Here is a 20,621-nt window from a genome sequence, read left to right as displayed (position 1 = left end):
CCTGATCAGGGTCACTCCTACCTCCGGCGGGGGCGGGGAGCGGGGAGCCAGGCTCAAGGGCAATGCTGGATTGCCCTGCGGGGGACTTCTAGGTGGCACAGAAGGCCTCCCTGGTGAACCCAGATTGAAATGTTTTCTTGCCCTAGGCTCAATCCAGTGCTGATTTCAGAATCTGAATGTGGTGGCTGCAAGGTGCCATTTGAAACCAGAGGAAGAAGGAAGAAAATTACCACTCACTAGGACCTGGTGGATGATGGTGACTTCCTCAGGCATCATCTTGTTCATTCCTCACTTCCCAATGGCCCCCTGCTGCAGGTGGCACTATTCCATTTAGAGGCATAGACTGCAACTCAGAGAGGGCAAGCAGCTGGCCTAGGGTAACACAGCTGGCCAGAGACAAAGCAGGAATTCTGCCAGGCCCATTGCCTAAACCAGAGTGAGGAAAGCCAGGAACTGGAACCCCATTTACAGGTGGACAAAAGGGGACTGATGGCATTCAGGAGGGCGCGTGATGTGATGAGCACTGGATGTTATACATAACTGAATTATTGAAACTACATCGGAAACCAAAAAATAAATAAATAAAGGAAAATATGTAGCAATTAGTAGAATAGTTAAAATTGTAGTGTGCCCTCAGGAAGATACATTTATTGTGGGTAAATTAATGTCTCGAAATAATAATTTCCATTGGGATTTGTAGGAAAATAAAAGGGGGACTTGTTTCTTCCTTCCCCTGCCCTGGATGGGTAAAGACTCTCTTCCTGCACCAACCCTCACTTGCCTCTCCTTATGAGATCCCGGCCAGGGCAATGTCTTTTTTTGTTCGAGAAAGAAGAGAACCTTCATTTCCTGCCAGCAGAAATCAATAATTTATGAACTACCGGGCCAGCCAGAGCAAAGAGTGATTTTTAAAAATATGCTTCTTAAAATACTATATTAACAAGTATTCTAAAGAGTGAAAATATTTGAATTAGGGGAAATGAATGTTTTACAAGCTGGTAGGGAAGCATCCCCCGAGATGGGCAGGGATGGCTGCGGAAGCAGGAGAGAATCTTGGATGGGGGCTGGCAAAGGCTCTAAGCCTGAAGCCGCTGTCACTCTGAGAGGACGTAGGAAGGGCAGAGCAGGTGCAGAACTGGGTCCAGCCAAGGGCTTGGAAGGGCCTCCCGCCCTGATGCTTGTTTGATGTTGGCCACTTGGGTTCGGGTCTAAAACTGCTGTGGATTTTAAATTCTGGCCTCTTGGGACCAGCTCCCCGGGAATGGTCCTCCAGGACTGCCTGCGTGGGGGGCTGGAAGCAGAGTTACCCTCTGTGGTAGACTGTATACTACTGTTCAGTAGATGTTTCCTCTCCCCTCCTTGCTGTGCAGCTGATTAGACTGCCCTGCCCCCATCAGTGACTTTGGGGGCAGAACAAGCGCCCCCAATTTTTTCCCATTACAGCATTTTTTCCTTCTATAGCACCGACTCATGTCTCAGGCCCCCAAGGTGCTGTGGTTGCATTTTGGTAGCCATCGATTGGAATGAAGTTGGGGGAAGGGATGCAGTGATTAAAAAAGCAGCTATGAACTACTGGGTATTTACCACAAAGATACAAATGTAGGGACCCGAAGGGGTACGTGCACCCCAATGTTTATAGCAGCAATGTCCACAATAGCCAAACTGTGGAAAGAGCCAAGATGCCCATCGACAGATGAATGGATAAAGAAGATGTGGTATATATACACAATGGAATATTATGCAGCCATCAAAAGGAATGAGATCTTGCCATTTGCAATGACGTGGATGGAACTGGAAGGTGTTATGCTTAGTGAAATAAGTCAATCAGAGAAAGACATGTATCATATGACCTCACTGATATGAGGAATTCTTAATCTCAGGAAACAAACTGAGTGTTACTGGAGTGGTGGGGGGTGGGAGGGATGGGGTGGCTGGGTGATAGACATTGGGGAGGGTATGTGCTACGGTGAGCGCTGTGAATTGTGCAAGACTGTTGAATCACAGATCTGTACTTCTGAAACAAATAACGCAACATATTTTAAGAAAAAAGAAAAAGAAGAAGATAAAAGGAGAGGAAGAATGAAGGGGAGTAAGTCAGAGGGGGAGATGAACCATGAGAGACAATGGACTCTGAAAAACAAACTGAGGGTTCTAGAGGGGAGGAGGGTGGGGGGATGGGTTAGCCTGGTGATGGGTATTGAGGAGGGCACGTTCTGCATGGAGCACTGGGTGTTATGAACAAACAATGAATCATGGAACACTGCATCAAAAACTAATGATGTAATGTATGGTGATTAACATAACAATAAAAAATTAGTTACCCTTTAAAATTGATTATATTTTAGTGTCTATGCCAGCCAATGAAGTAGCAGTTGATCAACATTTGAAAAACAGCACACACACATCAGAGGTGTTTATTCCATTATTGCTTGATACAGTATAGATTGATGGATTTCTTGCAACCCGAGACTCCAAGGTACGGGGGAAAGAGAGTGACTTTTGTTGGAAGGCAGACAACTTACCAGCAAGAACTCAAGCTTTCTAGGCCTCAGTTTTCTCTTCTGTAAAATAGTCATACATACATCTATGCTGAAGGTTTTTCATCATTTCATATTAAGGTAAAAACATGAATGACAAAGCACCTGGCAGACATGGGAGGGGTTTGACGAATGTTCTTTTTTCTGTTCATTGTGCTTACTTGGTTCTGTGACCGCAGCCCCGATTTAGAGCTGACTCTAGCCTCATTTTCCCCATCAGCAGGGTGGGGAGCACAGTTCTTGTCTCAGACAACTGTTGGAAGATGGTCCGGAGTTCCGAATGTGAATGAACCCAGTGCACAGGATCCACTAAAGCAATTTTCTCCTTTCTTTCTTCTCTCCTGTCCTTGGCTGCTGTTTTTTCTTGACCATGTGCCGGTTACACCTTGTCCAGATAGCCTTCCCCAGGTCCCCACGCCACTCAGGAGCCTCCTTTAGGACAAAGCTCTTCTCCAGGAACACATTCATCCCAAGCTGAAGACCTGACCGCTTGATGTCAGTAAGAGAAGACCTCATTGTAAATTAAAGATCCTGTTTCCCTGCCTCAACCATGCTCACATGCTCCTCTGACCTACAGTCCTGCACCTTAATTAAAGCAATTAGTGCACGACAGTGAGTGACAGGCCGGATCTTGCAGGCCTCTGCCAGTTTCACACTTGCCCGCACTGCTCGCGGCCAAGCGGGGTCAGCCTGTCCCCACCTGGTGTTCGTAATGGGGCCAGGCTCCCACCTAGGCGACACCGTGACTCTTCACAACAGACCTGGAAATGCAATTCCACCGGTGGGGAACAGCGCAAGGTAGGAGGGGCGTTTGGCGGAAGCAGGGACCACGCCTTTTTTTTTTTTTTTTTTTTTGCACACACCTAACATTTTCACCTCAATAACTGGGCCCCGGTGACCTGCATCAGCCTCAGCCTCCTGGAGACGAGGACAGGCTCTCCCCACCCACATGCCCCCTGCCTGCATCCTTTGGCCCTCTGCTCTGAGGACAGTGGCAGGAGATTAATATTACTGACTGAGCAGTTATTTGCTTTAGGCATGGCACTGAAAGACAGTTCTAAGTGTGGTGGTTGAGAGCTCCAGTTCTGGGTTTGGGTCTCGGGTTGGCTGTGTGACCTTGAACAAATTACTTGACCTCTCTGAGTCTCCGTTTTCTCAGCAGTAAAATGGGGCTGTAACAGCACGGGCTGGTAGGGCTGTCCTGGAGGCTAAAGTAGGTGATGGTGGTAGAGGGCACGGGGAGCGGCGTGTCAGAAGAGCTCAAGGATCATCAGATATCATTACACTTTGCTGATGAGGTGACTTCTCCCAATAACCCCATGGAATAGCTGACCTTATTCCCCCTTCAGAGAGGAGGACATGGAGATTCAGGGAAGTTAAGTAACACAGCAAAGAAAAGGCATTGAGCCCTGCTCTGTGTGGCTCCCAAGCCCCTGCTTTTGCAACCACAACAGGAGGAGACCACTGCGCCAAAGGCAGAAACAAATGCCTTCTGGGTGTCCTTGTAGAAACCTGCCTGATACCCACTGTCTTCAGTGAATCCCACTGTAGTGTGAGCCCTTGAGGAAGCCACGGCACTGTGAAAACCAGGGCATGGAGCCACACCCCTTGGGGTTGGCAACAAGCCGCATGTCTCACTGACTTTGGGTCTTTGTGAGTTCTAGGCAGTCCTCAGCCTCAACTTCCTCCTCTGCACAATGGTCGTGAACGAAGCCTGCCTGTGGCCAGGATTATGTGAACGCGGGGGTGAAAAGTGGTGTGGCGTGGTGTGTGGCACAGAGTAAGACGCTCAAGCAATGTTGACTCCTTTCTTCTCTACTTAAGGTTTTGGAGCTGGGGGCTACCTCCAGGCACTCCACCACCCAGGCCACCTCCTACTCAGCCCATCCATTTTTGAGCAGTTTCTTGGTGTCTCACTCCGTATGTGGTCTTCATGCGGCACGGGCTCGACTGTGGGTGACCTGCTACCAGCTGCTCTCCAGCTCCCTGGGTGGTCTTGGTGAAATTACTGCTTCTCTGTGTGACTCAGTTTTCCCCTAAGTGGCTTGGTCAAGATTGGGGCCCCAGATAGCACCTCTTTGCTGGGCTATATCAGAATCATCTAGAAAAATATTTTAAAATACAGATCCCTGGCCCCACCCTGTGGAAGATCTGCTTCAGTAGGTGGGATGGGATATTTTTAAATGTTTTCCCAGGTGATCCTGATGCTCAATTAGGCTTGGGATCCAACAGCCTAGAATCTAAGCTCCTTGCGGTTTCACTAAGCTGCTCTTCCAAGTAGGGGCCATGCTGCCTGTCTCTGTGTGTTCTCCTCCCTCTGGTGCCACTCTGCAGCCTGGGCTAGGTGGCTGCAGCATGGGTTTAGGGATTAGGACCTGCTGGTTGGAAGGAGGGACTGCTTTCCAAGACAAACAGGAACCTTGCCAGATGCTTTGGGGCAATCTCAAGCTCCATGGGAACTGTTTTCATTTTTTTACTGGGGTTGAGGCTCTTCTCAGCTGGGAAGATTTTGTTGATGTAATTAGATTCCCTTTTCTCATTCCTTCCAGAAGCTACCCCCCCCATATACACACACACACACACACACACACAGTGTTATCTAGACCTTCACTTTGCCCATATGTTGGAACAACTGGGTATATGGAAATCACTGAGGATGGGGGACAGGGAAGGGACGGCTAGACCTTTTCACTTGTTTCCAGTGGGGTGTGGCTTCACGTACCTGCTGTGAGGGTGTGGGGGTATGGTCCCATTGGAAATGCGTGCCCTTTTGTTGTTGTTGTTTTGGAGAGGGATGGGAATGGACTTTGAAATAAGAGCAACACATGATCAGCAAGAAACAAGGGTCAACCACAACACGAAAGATGGGTTAGACTGTAGAAAGAATCATTTTGTTGTTAATGATTTTATTTATTTGTAAAGATTTTATTTATCTATCTATCTATCTACCTATTTATTTAAGAGAGAGAGTGCCAGCAGGGGGAGGAGCAGAGGGAGAGGGACAAGCAGACTCTGTGCTGAGCGCAGAGACTGGTGCGGGGCTTGATCCCACAACCCTGAGATCATGACCTGATCTGAAACCACGAATCAGACGCTTACCTGACTGAGCCCCCCCAGGGGCTCCTATTAAGGATTTTATTTGTTAGAATCAAAACAAAATCCAAAACTTACAAAAGGGTATCCTGTGAAAAGTGCTGCCGTCACTTCACATACTTGGTCCCACCCCACAGGATCCACTGCTCTGCTTTCTTACAGATCTTTCCAGAAACTGTCTACGTCAATAAACACAGACAGGGGAAATTTCTTCTGTTCTCCCTGAAAAGGTAAAGTATAATTACACACTCTATTGCCCCTTGGTTTTTCTTATTTGAGATCTTTCCATATCAGCACAGAGAGAGTAACCACGTTTTTAAAAAAGATTTCATTTATGTATTTATTAGAGAGAGAGAGAGAGAGAGAGAGAGAGAGAGAGCACAAACGGGGGGAGGGGCAGAGGGAGAGGGAGAAGCAAACTCCCCGCTGAGCAGGGAGCCTGATGTGGGACTTGGTCTCAGGATCCTGGGATCATGACCTGAGCCAAAGGCAGACGCTTAACCGACTGAGCCACCCAGGTACCCCTTCCACATATTTTTTACAGTTGCTGGTATTCTATCTTATGGCCGATTCCTTTAATTAATCCTCTATTAGCCATTCAGGTTATTTTCCATTTTTTTTTTCCAAGAGATACTTCAATACAATACGCCTGCAAATGTGCACTTCTCTGCTTTATCTATGGGATAAATATCTAGGGGTAGAATTTCTGGGTCAGAGGGTATATGAATTTTTTAATTGTGATAGGGCCAAATTGCCCTTTTTGGAGATTGTACCAATTTACACTCTCACCAGCAATATACAAAAATGTGTTAGCAAATATTTTTTATCTTTGCTGATTTGCTAGGTGAAAAAATGCTCTTCTTGTACACTAATTTGCATTTCTTTTCCTGTGTCTAAGAACTATTTGTTCTTCTTTGTGAATTGTTTATATTCTTTACTTGCTAGTTTTGCATCTGGATTGTTGTTTGTTTTTCTTGGATTTAGAGGAATCTTTACATATTAAGAAAACAATCTTTTTGCCTGTGCTAAGGGTTGCCAGTTTGTTGTTTGATTATGGGATTTTTTTTTCCCCATGGGAGAAATTTTGACTTCTATGTAGTCAGATTTATTAACCTTTTCGTTATGGTTTCTAAGTTTTATAATGTACTTTAAAAGGTTTTGCTACCTCTAAATTAATAGTATCTTACTGATTTCATTTTTTTTATGTTTAAACTTTTAATGCATCTGAGATTTATTTTAGTATAAGATGTGAGACAGGGATCTGGATACCTTTTTCAATTATTACACGCCATTGAGTAAATAGCCCATCCTATCCCCAGTGATTTGAAATACTATCTTCACCACATTCCAAATTGCTATTGCTCCTTGTTTTTTTTTGTTGTTGTTGTTGTTTGTTTACGAAAAGTTTTACTAATGTGTTCTTGTTTTAGCAAAGTTATTGCAACAGGTTTAAAAGGCAGACAGACATACTATTACAGGCTCTAAAGTAACAAAGGAATTTTATACAATTAAAATATTGCTCCTTGTTTTTGTTCCAGAGATTTTTTTTTCTGTTCCATTGATCTAGTCTATTCATGTTGTTTTAATCACCATAGCTTTATACTATTTTAAATAGACAGTAGGTCTAGGCCCCCTCACTATTCTTTTTTAGAAGATTTCTGCGTATTCTTGCTTGGTTATTTTTCTGTGTGAACTTTAGAAAGAGCCTGACTAATTCCAAAAAGGAAGCCGTTTTGGCGGTGGCAGCGTGGGCAGGGCTTGCGGCGGCCGGCAGAGGGGGCGAGATGGTGCTGGACAGCCACAGATGACTCAGGGACGGACTCCCTCCTCTCCCCGTTAATCAAGGAGGGCTTTCTGGAGGAAGGGGAGGTGGAGAAGGTGCAGGAGGAAAAGCAGAGGGAGAACAGGATCTCAGAGCCGGGGAGAAAGAGGTCTCCTGGCAGAGAGGATTAAAGAAACTATTTCTGGGGGAGGAGAAGCAGAGCAAGATGAGGTTTTGGGGGAGAGGAGCTGAAAGCAAAGCTTCGAGGAGGTTTCCTTGCCGAGACTGGACGGGAGTGGGTGGGCGAGGAGGTGGAAGCCAGCTGGGAGGGCCTGCGCCCTGGGCAGGTGGGGGGCGGCGAGGGGGTTAGAGAGGCGGTTGGCCTCTGAGTCATGCCACACACACGGCCTCAGCAAGCAGGCTGCACTGGCTGAGCGGAAGGCAGGTGCAAACAGAATCAAAGCCAGAAACAACGATCATCCTCTTCAGGCCTGTTGGTTCCCAGAGGCCCCGTCTCAAGTTCCTTCTTATGACTGAGGGTCCCTCCCCACCCCGGGGAGCCGTGGCTCTGGGTTTGGACTTGACTGCTGTGATCAAGTGGGTGCATTTACTGAGAGAGAGGAATCAGAAGCCCAATTCTGAGAACTTGTGATGTGATTGTGCATTCTGGGCTACAACGGAAGCACCCTGTGGGGGGGGGGCATTGCTCTTTTCTGAGAAGTTGTCATTCTCCAGACTGAAGGCAGCAGGGGCCCCGTCCTGGGGACAGGGAGCGCAGAGCCCGGAAATGCCTACCCGCCATGGGGGAGCTGGCTGGCCCCGGGGAAGAAAGGAGGCTCAGTGAGTCTGGGTGCACTCACGGCCTTGTCAGGTCGGTCCAGGAGAGGGTGGATGAAGCAGGAAATGAATGTCTGGGTGCGTGGAGCCCCGAAGTGCTGTCTGCCCCAGGATTCACTCACCCCTAGCTGGGGGGGGGGGGCGGAGATCCTCATCTCCCTCTACCCACCTGAAAGCAGGCTCTCCCCTCTGCAACCTCCTGGGCTGGGCCGGTCTGGGAGCAGGGACTGCTTGCCCACCTGAGGACCTAAAAAGGTTTCTTTCCTCAGCAGTTCCAGTCCTAGAATGTCATCAGGCCCACCCCCCTCTGAGACATCTCACCTGAAATGCTGAGGCTCAGGGAAGGCACGAGAGGGTCCCCTGGCCACACAGCAAACAAAGTTATCGATGTGACCAGAATCCAGGTCGCTGGCTTCTGGCTGCGGGTCTCCACCTCCTCCGGGTCTCCCCGTCCGTGTGTGCTGTGGGGGCCCACTGAGCACCCCACTCCTGGGATCCTATGGTCCTCCCTAGAGGAGTCTGCCTCCGTCGGGCCGGGGGCGGGGATTCGGGGGTGATCTTCCTTCCCAAGAGCCAGGACATCTTGGGGGTCAGCTCGGGGTCACCGTTTGGAGGCACTGTGTTTATTTTCAGTAAGAGCGGTTGGAATGTTTGTTTGTGGTTTGCTTTTTGGATCCAAAATACATGCCATGGATATGAGGCCACCAATACAAATCTATAGGGAGCTAGTGGGGTCTAGTAGAGAATGTTCTTGCTCAGGAGCTGAGACTTAAACCCTATCCGGAAGTCACTCCTTCTCTGGGCCTCAGTTTCCCATTCTGTAAATTGAGGGGGTTGGACTAAGGAGTCTTAGAAGGCCTTCCCAGCTCTGACCTGCTCTGATTTCCTGAAAGGGCTATCAGGCCCATGACACTGTGTCCCAAGCACCTCGGTGGGGACAGGGGTGGAGGGAGGCTTTCAAGGTTTTTTTCCCCCAGGATGGGGGTTGGCATGATTTGCATGGAGCACTCTCAGGCCTCCTGAGGGGGGCTGCTCTTGTACCTTCTGCTCAGCAGGTGGATGGGGGTCATGGTGGAGGGCTCACTGTCTACCCCATCAGGCACTTCACACACAGCTCAGTTTTAGAAGGAAAGTAGCTGCTGAAGAGGCCCCCAGGGACCCAGCCTGAGGCCCCAGTCCAGCAGGAGAGACAGCCCAGGATGGAAAGGGCCAGGGCAATGGAGCCCAGTCCTCACTGCCTGGCCAGGCCAGCTGGGCTCCTCCTGCCCCCAACACTTCCCTCTGTCCGGGCAGCAAGGGGGACCCCCAGAAAGAGCATTTGCCCTCTTGAGTACTCAAAGGGAAAAATATGCACCAAGATGGTAAGAAACATGAGAAATGTCAGAAGTTCATGAAGTCAGGAACATAAGTTATGAAACAAAAGTCAAAGTTCCATTTGAGATGAAATAATAGTATTTAGAAAATCAAGAAAAAACCCAAATGAAAAACCGTGAGCCTTGCAGCATCACACAGGTGGCAATGACATTTCGATGGCATCATCTCTGCCGAATCTTGCAGCCAGCTGCATGGACTTCTGGTTCATGCCGACAGATTGCAAGCTTTGCACCATTCGGCACACATATTTCTGCTTCCCCCTCACTGGTACACAGCAGTATCCGTGCGTGTTTTCCTTGGTGTGAGAAGGTAAAGCAGGCTGCTGGAACAGAGGCCCAAGAACTCAGAAGATACAAGTTCAGTTCTTTCTCCTGTAATATTCCAGGTCAGCAGGCAGCTCTGTTCACGCAGACATCCAGGGACCAGATTCCTTCTGTGGTGTGGCTCTGTTGACCCACAGCCTTGGGTTCGAGAATCAAGGCTGGGTTTCCAGGGAGGCACACCCGTGTCCTATGGCTCCAGCCTGGAACCGAGCCCTTCTCTTTGCTCACGTTCTACTGGTGAACACTAAGCAGCCCCAAGGTCACATCGACCTGCAAGAGAGGCTGGTTAATGTGGTCCCTAGCTAGGCTCTCATGCGCTTAGATACAACCTTATCATTGTGGAAGGAGGGGGATATAAACTTAATGGATCACTAGGAGTCTCTGGATCTTTGAGAACTGTCATCCAAAAGTTTGCTTTTCCCCTTGGACAGTCCCTGCCTGCAATTATGCTCTTTGGCATTGTCTGTGTCTCTCCCTCTTCCTTGTTCTTCCTTCCCCTCCTTCTCTTTCTCCCTCTCCCTCCTCCCACCCCTCTCTCTTATTCTTTTTCCACCTTTTCCCTCACCCGAATACAGACCTCCTAGGACAAGCAGGATGGTTTCAAGTTTCCAGGGGTCAGGGTGCACACCTATGTTCCAGATGGTCAGAGCTAGGGACCATGGTGTACATCCCTGTCACCTTTCCCTGTACTAGCCCTTGACCACTTCCACCAGTGCTAAGCCATCCCCAGCCCAAGTGGCCCTTGAGGATGTAATTGAGAAACAGGTGGGCTGACTATACAACAAGAAATAAGCATCGATTTTGCAGGCAGAAGACCATGGATTTCATGTTCTAATGCTGCCCTTTACTAGCTGTGTGATCCCAAGCAGATCTCCTGGCCTCTGCTCTGAGTCTTTATCCAAAAAAATGGAGCAAATGCAACTTCACCTTCATACCCCAAAGAGGTTTTGTGAGGCTGAAACAAAATAATGTTTGGGTAAGAACTTTGTATCTTTTTTAGTATTTTTCTCTACATAATTTAAACATGTTGGTTTAAAGTCCAAATTTTGTAATTTCAACATCTGAGGTCCTCTGGAGGTCTAATTCTGCTGTTTGTTTTGTCTGCTGATTTTCACTCATTGTGGTTTGCTTTCTTTTTTTTTTAAGATTGATTGATTGATTTAATTATTTAAAAGAAGGAGAGAACATGAGCAAGAGCAGGAGGAGGGGCAGAGGTAGAGGCAGAGAGAAGAGAGAAGCAGACTCCCCGCTGAGTGTGGAGCCTGTTGCCAGGCTCAATCTCATGACCCTGAGACTGTGACCTGAGCCGAAATCGAGTAGGACACTCAACCAATGGAACCACCCAGGTGCCCCTCTGGCTTACTTTATGTATCTTGTAATTACAGGTTGTTAGCCATGTTCACCTGGGCTTTCTTTCTTTCTTTTTTTTTTTTTAAGATTTTGTTTATTATTTGACAGAGAGAGACACAGCGAGAGAGGGAACGCAGCAGCGGGAGTGGGAGAGGGAGAAGCAGGCTTCCCGCTGAACAGGGAGCCCGATGCTTGGGGCTCAATCCCAGGACCCTGGGACCATGACCTGAGCTGAAGGCAGACGCTTAACGACTGAGCCACCCAGGCGCCCCTCACCTGGGCTTTCTTTATCCATGGCAATTCTGTGAGGCCTAGGTTAAGAGTGTCAGCTCCGGGATTAACATTAGCACCCCAAGGTGCTCCTAATCTGGCCCGACTTTAAGTAAACTTCTTGGTTTGTAGTTTTCCAAATCACATAAACAGTGAACATTTGAATCCCAACCAGCAGAGGAGAGGAGCCTGTGCTTCCCAAACTCTCAGGCAAGATTGACTTTTTTCAACTCAGAGCCCAGGCCAAGATAGACATGTTTCCTCCAGCCTCTCTTTGCTGATGAGGCCAACTTTTCATTCTAGGTCCAGCCCTTCAAGGATCTAGGTTTTCTGCTGGAATCTCAATTCCAATTTCCCACCCTGCTTGAGTGCCCACGTGGATGTTAAAACTTAAGGCCCTATGTTAGGGAGGGGGGTTAATGCCCTGAGGGCAGCTTCAACCCTCAGTTTTCTTGGAATTCTTACTTCCTATTCTCTCTTCCTTGGGGGGCCCTGAAGATGGCCCTCACCTGCCTGTGAGCTCAGTGCTTCACTGAAAGTGTTTGTGGCATTTTACCCATTTCTAGGTGTTGTGCAGTGGGAGAGCTTTTCAGGATGGCCAGTGGACTCCGAAATTCCACTGTCTTTCAAGGTTTTTTTTTTAACCCCTTCTCTCCTCTTTCCCTTTTCCTCTCTTGTCTTCATCCTGGCCTTCCATTCCTTCTCTCCACACTGAAGCCACACTTGTCTGTTAGATCTCAACTGTTAGCTCTGCGTGTCCTAAGGGAACATTCTGGCAGGTTTTCTTCAATGCTCCTGGTTGGTTGGGCCTCCCCAGCTCCTCCCTTTGGTTCTCTACCTCCAGCCCCTTAATGTGGCCAGTGAACAGCCCCAGACACTCTACTGCTCCAGTCGGCCCCCTCAGGCTTTATCTTCTGCCCCGACTTGTCAGAATCCCTCTTTACTCCACTCGTCACTATTCCGCATGTCAAACTGTGCTCAGCCAGGAGGAGGTTTAGGTCAGAGCTTTTTATAATCTCTTTGGAGCTTTCCTCCTTTGAATCACTGTGAACATCATGCATCAGAAAAGCTCAAAATTTTGATCCTCAGAGACTCAAATGTCAATGCCAAGTCTTTCCTCCTAGCTCTTCACATCGGTGAGGTCCTAGCCGGTGAGGCCTGAGAGCTTGGAGGAGCCAGAACTTGGCCAACTTCTTCTTCCTGGAATAGATTCAGGGAACGCGAGAGAATTCTGGGGTGAGAGCAGGCAAAACTGTTCAAGAGGGAAAGAGGATCTTTGGTCCTAGTGTAAGGCTCATTTTTCTTCTTGTTGGCACTCCCCTCCCCACAGACTGGGCCCTGAGACCCTCACTCAAGCAGACTTCTGAGGAGGGTTTGCTGATGCTATTCCCCTGGAGAGAACTGACAGGTACTTTGGACTGTGCCGCCTCTATCAGGGGATTTCCATGGTAATAGGGGCAAAGCCTTAAGCCCAGGGGACAAGATCCTAGGTTTCCAGGAAAAGGAAAGCCAACCACTGGGGATCAGGGATGCTCTTCTCGAGGCTACTAGAACTATACCTAGAAGATTGCCCGTGGATCCTCTAGTGCAGAGTCACTGTGCCCCAGCACCACACTTCATACACCGTGTCTCATCTAACGGTCATGGCCACACTATGAGCTGCATTCTTACCACATTTTGCAGGAACCTGAGGCTAAGAAGGCAACAGAGGCCCTATGGTTGCTAGGTGAAGAGCCGAGGTTCAACCCCAGGCCTGACTTATCTGAAACCTGTCCTCCACTTCCCATGCTGAACTGTTCTCAGGAGGCCAAAAGACGGGTGTGCAGGCTGGCTACTGCAACTCTCTAGGTAAGAGCTGACATCTGTGTGTCACGCTTCAGGAGGCAGTGGACTCAGGGGTGAAGCTGAAGGCCTCTGGAGCCAGACTGGTGGATAGCTAGAGCACTCAACTAACCAAGTGACTGGTGCTGATTCTTTACTCCAGCCCCCCACCCCCGTCTCTCCTCTCCTGCAGCCAGAGTGAGTCTTTTAAACTCAAATTGGATCATTTCCCTCTGTTCTCAACCTTCTAACAGCTTCTCACCATTTTTAGAATAAAATCCAAGTGCCTCACCAAAGCCCATGGCAGAGGCTGCCAGTGCTCACCAAAACCTACATTCTCCTCTTGGTCCTAGACTCACCCCTGCAACAGTCCTCAGCCTCCTTGCACGGGTGGGGGTGGGGACACACGCCTGGTTCTTGCCCGTGGAATGTGAGTGGAGGTGGGACAGGTGCTGCCCCAGGCTGAGGCAGTTGAGAGGGACATGCCCTCTCCCCTTGCTTCCCCCACCTGCCAGCTGGATGTGGGGGATCCAGTGAGGACTCTGAGGAGATGATAGAGCCCCAAGGTGGAAAGTGCTGGGGTCCTTGGGTGTATGGAACAAAACCCCTCTACCCCCGCTCAGATGACACTAACTGAGCTGTTACACAAGCAGGAAACCAAGCCTTTCTGTGTTAAACCATTAGAGATTGGGAGGCTGGTGTAGCAGCTGGCTCGCCCTGATTAATACAAGGCCCTGCATGGTCTGGTCCCACTCCAAGCCTACGCGCGCATCTGTCCCTTTCTGTCGCTCTGCCCCAGCCACACCAGCCTTCCTGCTGCTCCCCAGATGCCCCAAGCTCATTCCACCTCTGTGCCTTTGCCAGGCATTGTTCCCTCCTCCTGGAATGTTCTTCTCCCCAAGCTTTGCATGATGCTCTTTCTCACTTTGTCCAGGTTTCTGATCGAATAACTGCCTCCTCAGAGAGAAACCCTCCTTAGGCAGGCGTGCTGTCTCTCTGCACCCCGACTCTGCTCTATTTCTCTCCAGAGCACTTGTCATGACTTGACATTCTATTATATATATTTCTTTGTTGATGTATTTATTATCTATCTCCTTCCCGTGTCTGTCTATCCCTGGTGCCTAGAACAGTGACTGGCACATAATAAGCATTCAGTCGATATTCTTTGAATGGAGAAATGAACACAGTTCTCTCTGATCTTGATTTGCCTGCTTCGTTCTCTGTTATCTCATCCATAAAATGGGGCTGTGTGTTGGGATAACAGGAGGCAATGCGGGTTAATCGTGGTACCCAGACATCCCAGGAAGTGCAGGTTCTAATGTACTTAGGGACGGAGAAGGCAAAGGTTGTAGAAAGCCTTGAGTGGGTCAGTGGTAATGAGAAAACCAATTCCTTCTTGACTCTCAGATTTTTACTCAGGCCTGTCCCCCACCCCTCTCTTGTCCCCTCCCCATGGCTGTCGGAGGTCTGGAGACTTGAGGTGGGGGTGAGGAATTCACATTGGACCCAGTGCAAGGAGGCCCAAACCAATGCCATGTGCTGCTTAGAGCTGAGCTGAGGAGGGTGACATAGGCAGAAGATTCTTGTGGCTGCCCTCCCAGGAGAGGGAGCGGGGCTGAACCGGCCGGCTCTGGATCCTTGGGCTGGCTGCCAGCGACCACCACCGGCCCGTGGAGCTTCGCTGGTGTGGGGAATTGAACTAACGGGCTGAGCTGAAGGGAAGAGGGAGGTGTAGGCTACACTTCGGGCCAGGAGCTGCGGGACCAGCATCCGAGTGGCTGTAGCCACATGTGGAAGGAATTCACCCGCAGCGCTTCCAGCCTGCAGGGAGGAGCCCCGGGGGCTCTTGTGCTTGTGGCCCGGGGAGATGGACAGCTTCTGGGGGCCCTCTGGTCAGTGGAGACAGAGAAGGGCTTTCAAGGACACAACAGCACATGCAAAGGCAGACACTTGTGAAATAACAGAAGGACAGAGCGGCGGCCAGGTAGGATGGCGAGGAGCAGGTGACACTGGTGGCCCTAGATGGTGGGTGGAGTCGGGAGCTGGCCTTTACAAAGCCACATGTGGCAGAAGGTTGAGCACTGGACTGGGGGCCAGGAACCTTTGAAAGCTTCCTGGCCTAGGACATTTTCAAATCCCTGGACTGCCATGGACTGTGTATTCTTGAGCAGGCCATTTACTTCCTCTGTGCCTCAGTTTCTACATCTGTTGAACTGAAGGCCGTGTCCCTCACAGGAGGTGAGGAGAAGAAGAGTGGCTGCCTGTGCAAATTGCAAAGTGTTCAATTATTTGAACTGCGACGTGGATGGGAACAGCCAAGAAATCCCCTGGGGCATCCATCGGTGGTGGTGGTGGTGGTGGTGGTGGTGGTGGTGGTGGTGGTGGTGATGGTGGTGGTGGAGGGCTGAGGGTCAACCAGGAGATGACTTCGCTGAAAAGAGAGAGGGAGGAGACAGGGAGAGGAAACCCAAAATGGCCTGTGGGGAGAGGTGAGGGAGGAGAGGAGCTGACAACCGTTCCAGCAGGAGACCAGATGTGGCTGGTGGACAAGATCTTTGGTGTCTTGTGGCGGACTCAGCCCAGCTCCTTCGGGACAGGCAGGGAGAGTCCAGACTGGGTCCCTGTGGTTGTCAGTGGGCTCTGCACAAATATTCAGGTGTTCTCTCTGTCCAGGGACATGGCACAGGACTCGATCCCCTGTGCCTTTTAGGTTCTGTGTGGCCGTGTGACTTGATTTGGCCGTTGACATTTGAGCGGAAGTGACAGTATCACTTCAGGGGGAAACTTGAAGAGCATGTGACTCATCATAAAGGCAGAACCCTCTTGGTGCCGCACCCATAGCCTTGCGATCATCCTGCCACCTTATCCCTGCGGTGTCTGCATCCCTGTGCCTGGGGGCTTTTTCTAGACCACAAGACACAGCTCTGCCTGCATGCACAGCAGGCTGGAAGTGCAGGGAATTAGGCACATGGCCTCCGTCAGCTCCTGTCAGTGACTGGGGGGTTGAGATATAAATATCCCAGCTCTCCCCCAAACCCCGCCCCCAGGCGGGCTCACCCTGTAGCATGGGCTCCTCACCATTTCCCCGGGATTTCCCATGGGATGAACTGTATTCACCCATAACGGCTGGCTTAATCCGTATCCTTTCTTAGCTGCTTTCCTTTCCCTCTCCAGACCAGTGTTTCTTGCACCCCCCAAATTAACTGTTTGCACTTGCCTCGTTGACTCTGGGCCTGTTTTGGGACAGCTGCATTTCTCTTTCCTGCGGTGGTAAAAACCCACTGGCCAAACAATGGGCAATTCCCCAGAGAGTGGCTGTTCTGTCATCCCAGGCACTGGGGTAGAGCACCTAGAAGCTGAATCTCCAGGGAACTCATCATGTCCGGTTAGCAGGAGGCAGAAACCCCCGCTGAGGGCCAGGGGTTGTTTGTTATTACAGCATCACCTCACCTACTCTGGCTTATATGGTCCCTTATCTCCTCCTTACGCATTGCAAAGACACATCTAATTCAAGGCCTCTTATGGGAGAGAGAGAAAGACAAAAAGACAAAGAAAGAAGGCACACATGCATATATGTGCACAACAGAGAGAGTGTGCAGGAGTGTGGGATTGTGTGTGTGTGTGTGTATTGTGGTGTGGGTGTGCGCGTGTGTCAGGGCAGAAGAGAAGGGAAGGGGAGGGACCAGTTTGAAGGGAAGACCAGCACAGAAAAAACATGCCCAAGAACTCTGGCATTGGAAAGACGGAGTTAAAGGGATAAAAGATCAAAAGGCTCAGAGATGCAGTGACAAAGGTCCAGAGTCATGTGGCAAGTTGATGGCTGAACTAAACCTAAAATCTGGGCCTCCTGATTCCAATCCAGTGCTCCCTCTCCCCCGAGCTCATTGCCGCATGAGCCTCCCTGGCTTTGCAGGAAGAAGCACACAGCAGGTGTGGGCTCCAAGCACCTCACACGTGGATGACGGTGGCACGTCTGTGCTCCCTTCGGGCTCTGGGCTGATACTTGAGGATGTATGGGAATAAGCAGTTCAGGCTTTTTTGCTTGCAAGCAGCGCAAATGGACTTTTGTGCCATCTCAAGCCAGAAAGGGGGATGAACTGGGGAGTACTGGGGCTCTGAGCTCACAGTATGGGCCTTGGTTGGTCCTGTGCCATGGACCTTCCTGCCAGGGGTGGCCCTTTATGCCCCTCACCTGCTACTCTCACAGGTAAAAAGTTCCAATTCCTGGCAGAAAGAATTGGACTGGCTAGCTCCAGGCAGGTGTTCCTCTTGGCTCCAATGAGCTGAATCCAAGAGAGGGGTGGGGGGTGTAACCCCAGAGTACGCTGGGGCCCATGCCTGAGGATGGCCAGCTCCTGGAGAGTCGGGGGGTGGGGGGTTGATGAGCCGGTGGATTAGAGGGAGTCAAGTTTGTGAATGGATCCCTCTAGGACCATTGATGCATACCTCCTCTCAGAAGGTCCTGCTCTTCATTTTTCCACAGAGCGGGGGTCTCTGTCATTCATCTGATCCTCCCTGAAGCTCTCATTGATGTATTCCAGGCACCAGGTGCCATGGAGATTATCCTCACCGCCCTCACATGCTATCATGGTACTGCAAGCTGAGGGGCCTGGAGCCTTGGGAGAGCCTGCCTTGTGGGGCGACCACAGAGGTGGCCAGCTCTGTATCTTGGTCTCATCACTCAATCTGGGGATGCTTAGGATTGATCTGACCGAGCTAGCCAGCATAGTCAGATATGGACAGAAAGTGCTAGAAGGTGTTTTAACCTGCTCCCCAAGTTCCTACATGGGCCTGGATTTACGAAGAATTCCAGAACTGGATTTCCTTGACTCATCATACTTGAGATTCTGTCCATGGAGTTTTTCCTAGAGAGGGACGCCTGCCCTTTGACTTAGTTGCTGAACTGCCCACAGCACCCCCTTGCTTAATCTCACTCCTCTTTTCCCCTCCAGTCTCTTGGGACTCCCTCCGGGTGTCTCTAGGTCAAAACATCCTCCTGTTCTTTGGGGGAGCCTGACCAGAGGCCCTGTTGTTATTTTCACTCCTGTTCTCATAAAAGTCCCTGTGGAAGGAAAGAAAAATGTCACCTAGATAAAGACACAGAGCATAAAGAAGAAAAAAACTAGAGTGACATTTGGGAAAGTTTAGACAAGAATGGCCTGGGCAGGGCAGAGCTTGGGAAGAGGGAGAAGGTCAGAGCCTGGGGGACTGGGGACGTCAGACGGCTGACACGGTGACAGATGTCTGGCCCTGGGTTCCTCTTTCATAATGATCAGAGTTTGCTGGCTGAGCGCTGCCGGAGCACTTGCTACATGCTGAGCAGCTTCCGTTGATTGTCTCAATCTGCAAGACACCCCTGGGAGATCGTTAGAGTTATTAATGCAAATGGGGGAACTGAGGCCCAGGGAGGTTGAGTAACTTTCTCAGGGTCCCATGTCCACCCGGCTAGGGCACAAGAGGCTACCGGGACCCCCGTGATTTTGAGGTTCCGAGCAACTGAGATGTCCAAGTACTATTAAGCTTTATCTAAGCAGATGAGACTTGCTAAGAGAGAAATCTCTGTGCTCCTGGAGAATAGGGTGGAAGACTGGAGAGAAACTAGCTTGGAACTCGGAAGTCATTGAGTCCCAACCCAGGCTTTGCCTCTCATTATTGCGTTTCCTTGAGCAACTTACTATTGGGACCCACAGGTAGAAGGGTGCCGTGATTGGCCAGGCTTGGATCAGGTGACCACACTCAGGCCAATCATTTTTAGCAAGTTGGCCGCTCCCATTCAGTTCCGCTAACCAGAAGGGGAATGGGCAGTGCTTTGTCCAGAGAAGAGGGGGTGGAAGTTTCTAGGCAAATTAACGCATATCTTTTGTTTTGTAAATGCCAGTTCTCTCTGCTTCTAACCATTCCCATCCAATATAGAGAGGCCACTACTGAAAAGTACATTCTGCCACCTCCTCTCCCCTCTGCCCTGGTGCTTAGGTCTCTGCTTTCTGCTCGCTGGGCACAGCTGGCCTGATGAATCATCCTGGCTCACAGGCCTGATGGGTTTTCCTGAGTTCAAGAAGCTTTCCTTTACTCCAACTACATTAAATGTCTTCCCTCCTCTGTCTGCTGGGTCGGCAATTTCACTATTGAAGACTCACTTTTTAGCCTAACAGGACTTGTTCCCATTAAGATGCACTCTGTCGTGTGAGCAGGCACTTGCTGTCTGAACAATTATCCAGGATTGCTACTACTTGTTTTGTTTGTTTGTTTGTTGGTTGGTTTTGCTTTTCCCCATTTTGGTAGAGAACGGAGGGAGAGGGCTTGAGAGGACTTGCCTGAGGCCATAGTGGAGAGAGGCAGAGACTGGATGCAAAATGGGGACACTGCCCATCCTATCCTCCTGGTTCAACTAATCTCTCCTAGGTGGTCCAGGGGCTTTGGCTATCTGGAGGCCGTGGCTGTTATTTTATCTTGAAGCAGCAGCAGCAGTTTTCCCTTCTTTTCTTTCCCAAGTTTAAATTCATTTAAACTTTAAAAATTTTGAGATAATTGTAGATTCACAGGCAGTGGTAAGAAATAATACAGAGAATTCTCATGTGCCCTTTACCCAGTTCCCCAGTGGTAACATCTTGTAGAACTATATTAGAATATCACAACCTGGATGCTGATGTTGGTACAGTCAAGACACAGAACATTTCCATCCTCATAAGACTCTTCATGCTGCCATTTTATAACCACAGCTACTTTCAGATCAGCCTACCCTCTCTTTAACTGATGACAACCACGAATCTGTCTTCCACTTCTATACTTTTGTCATCTCAAGAATGTTACATAAATGGAATCACACAGTATGTAACATTTAGAGATTGGCTTTTTTCAGTCAGCGTAAGTCTGGGGATTCATTGAGGTTGTTGTGTGTATCAACAGTTCATTCCTTTTTATTGCTGAGCAGTATTTCATGGTAGGATATGCCCCAGTTTATATAACCGTGTTGAAGGACAACTGGGTGGTTTCCAGTTTGGGGCTATTACAAATAAAGCTGCTATGTACAAGCTTTTGTGTGAACAGAAGTCTTCATTTCTCTATGCAAAAGAGCTGGGACTAATTTTTCCAAAATGATAAAAAAAATTGTATATGTGCATGATAAAAATACAAATATAAAATTATATGTAATATATCCTATATTTTGTATTATATTATATGTAACTGTTAATCACTTTGGAATAATTTTAGATTTACAGAACAGGTGCAAGGTTAATATGGACAGTTCCCTTA

This window comes from Callorhinus ursinus, unplaced genomic scaffold (assembly GCF_003265705.2).
Source record: "Callorhinus ursinus isolate GAN/ISIS: 27379988/994484 unplaced genomic scaffold, GSC_fseal_2.0 scaffold50, whole genome shotgun sequence".
Lineage (NCBI taxonomy): Eukaryota > Metazoa > Chordata > Mammalia > Carnivora > Otariidae > Callorhinus > Callorhinus ursinus.
The sequence above is the reverse complement of the archived record's forward strand: the minus strand, read 5'-3'. Positions refer to the sequence as shown.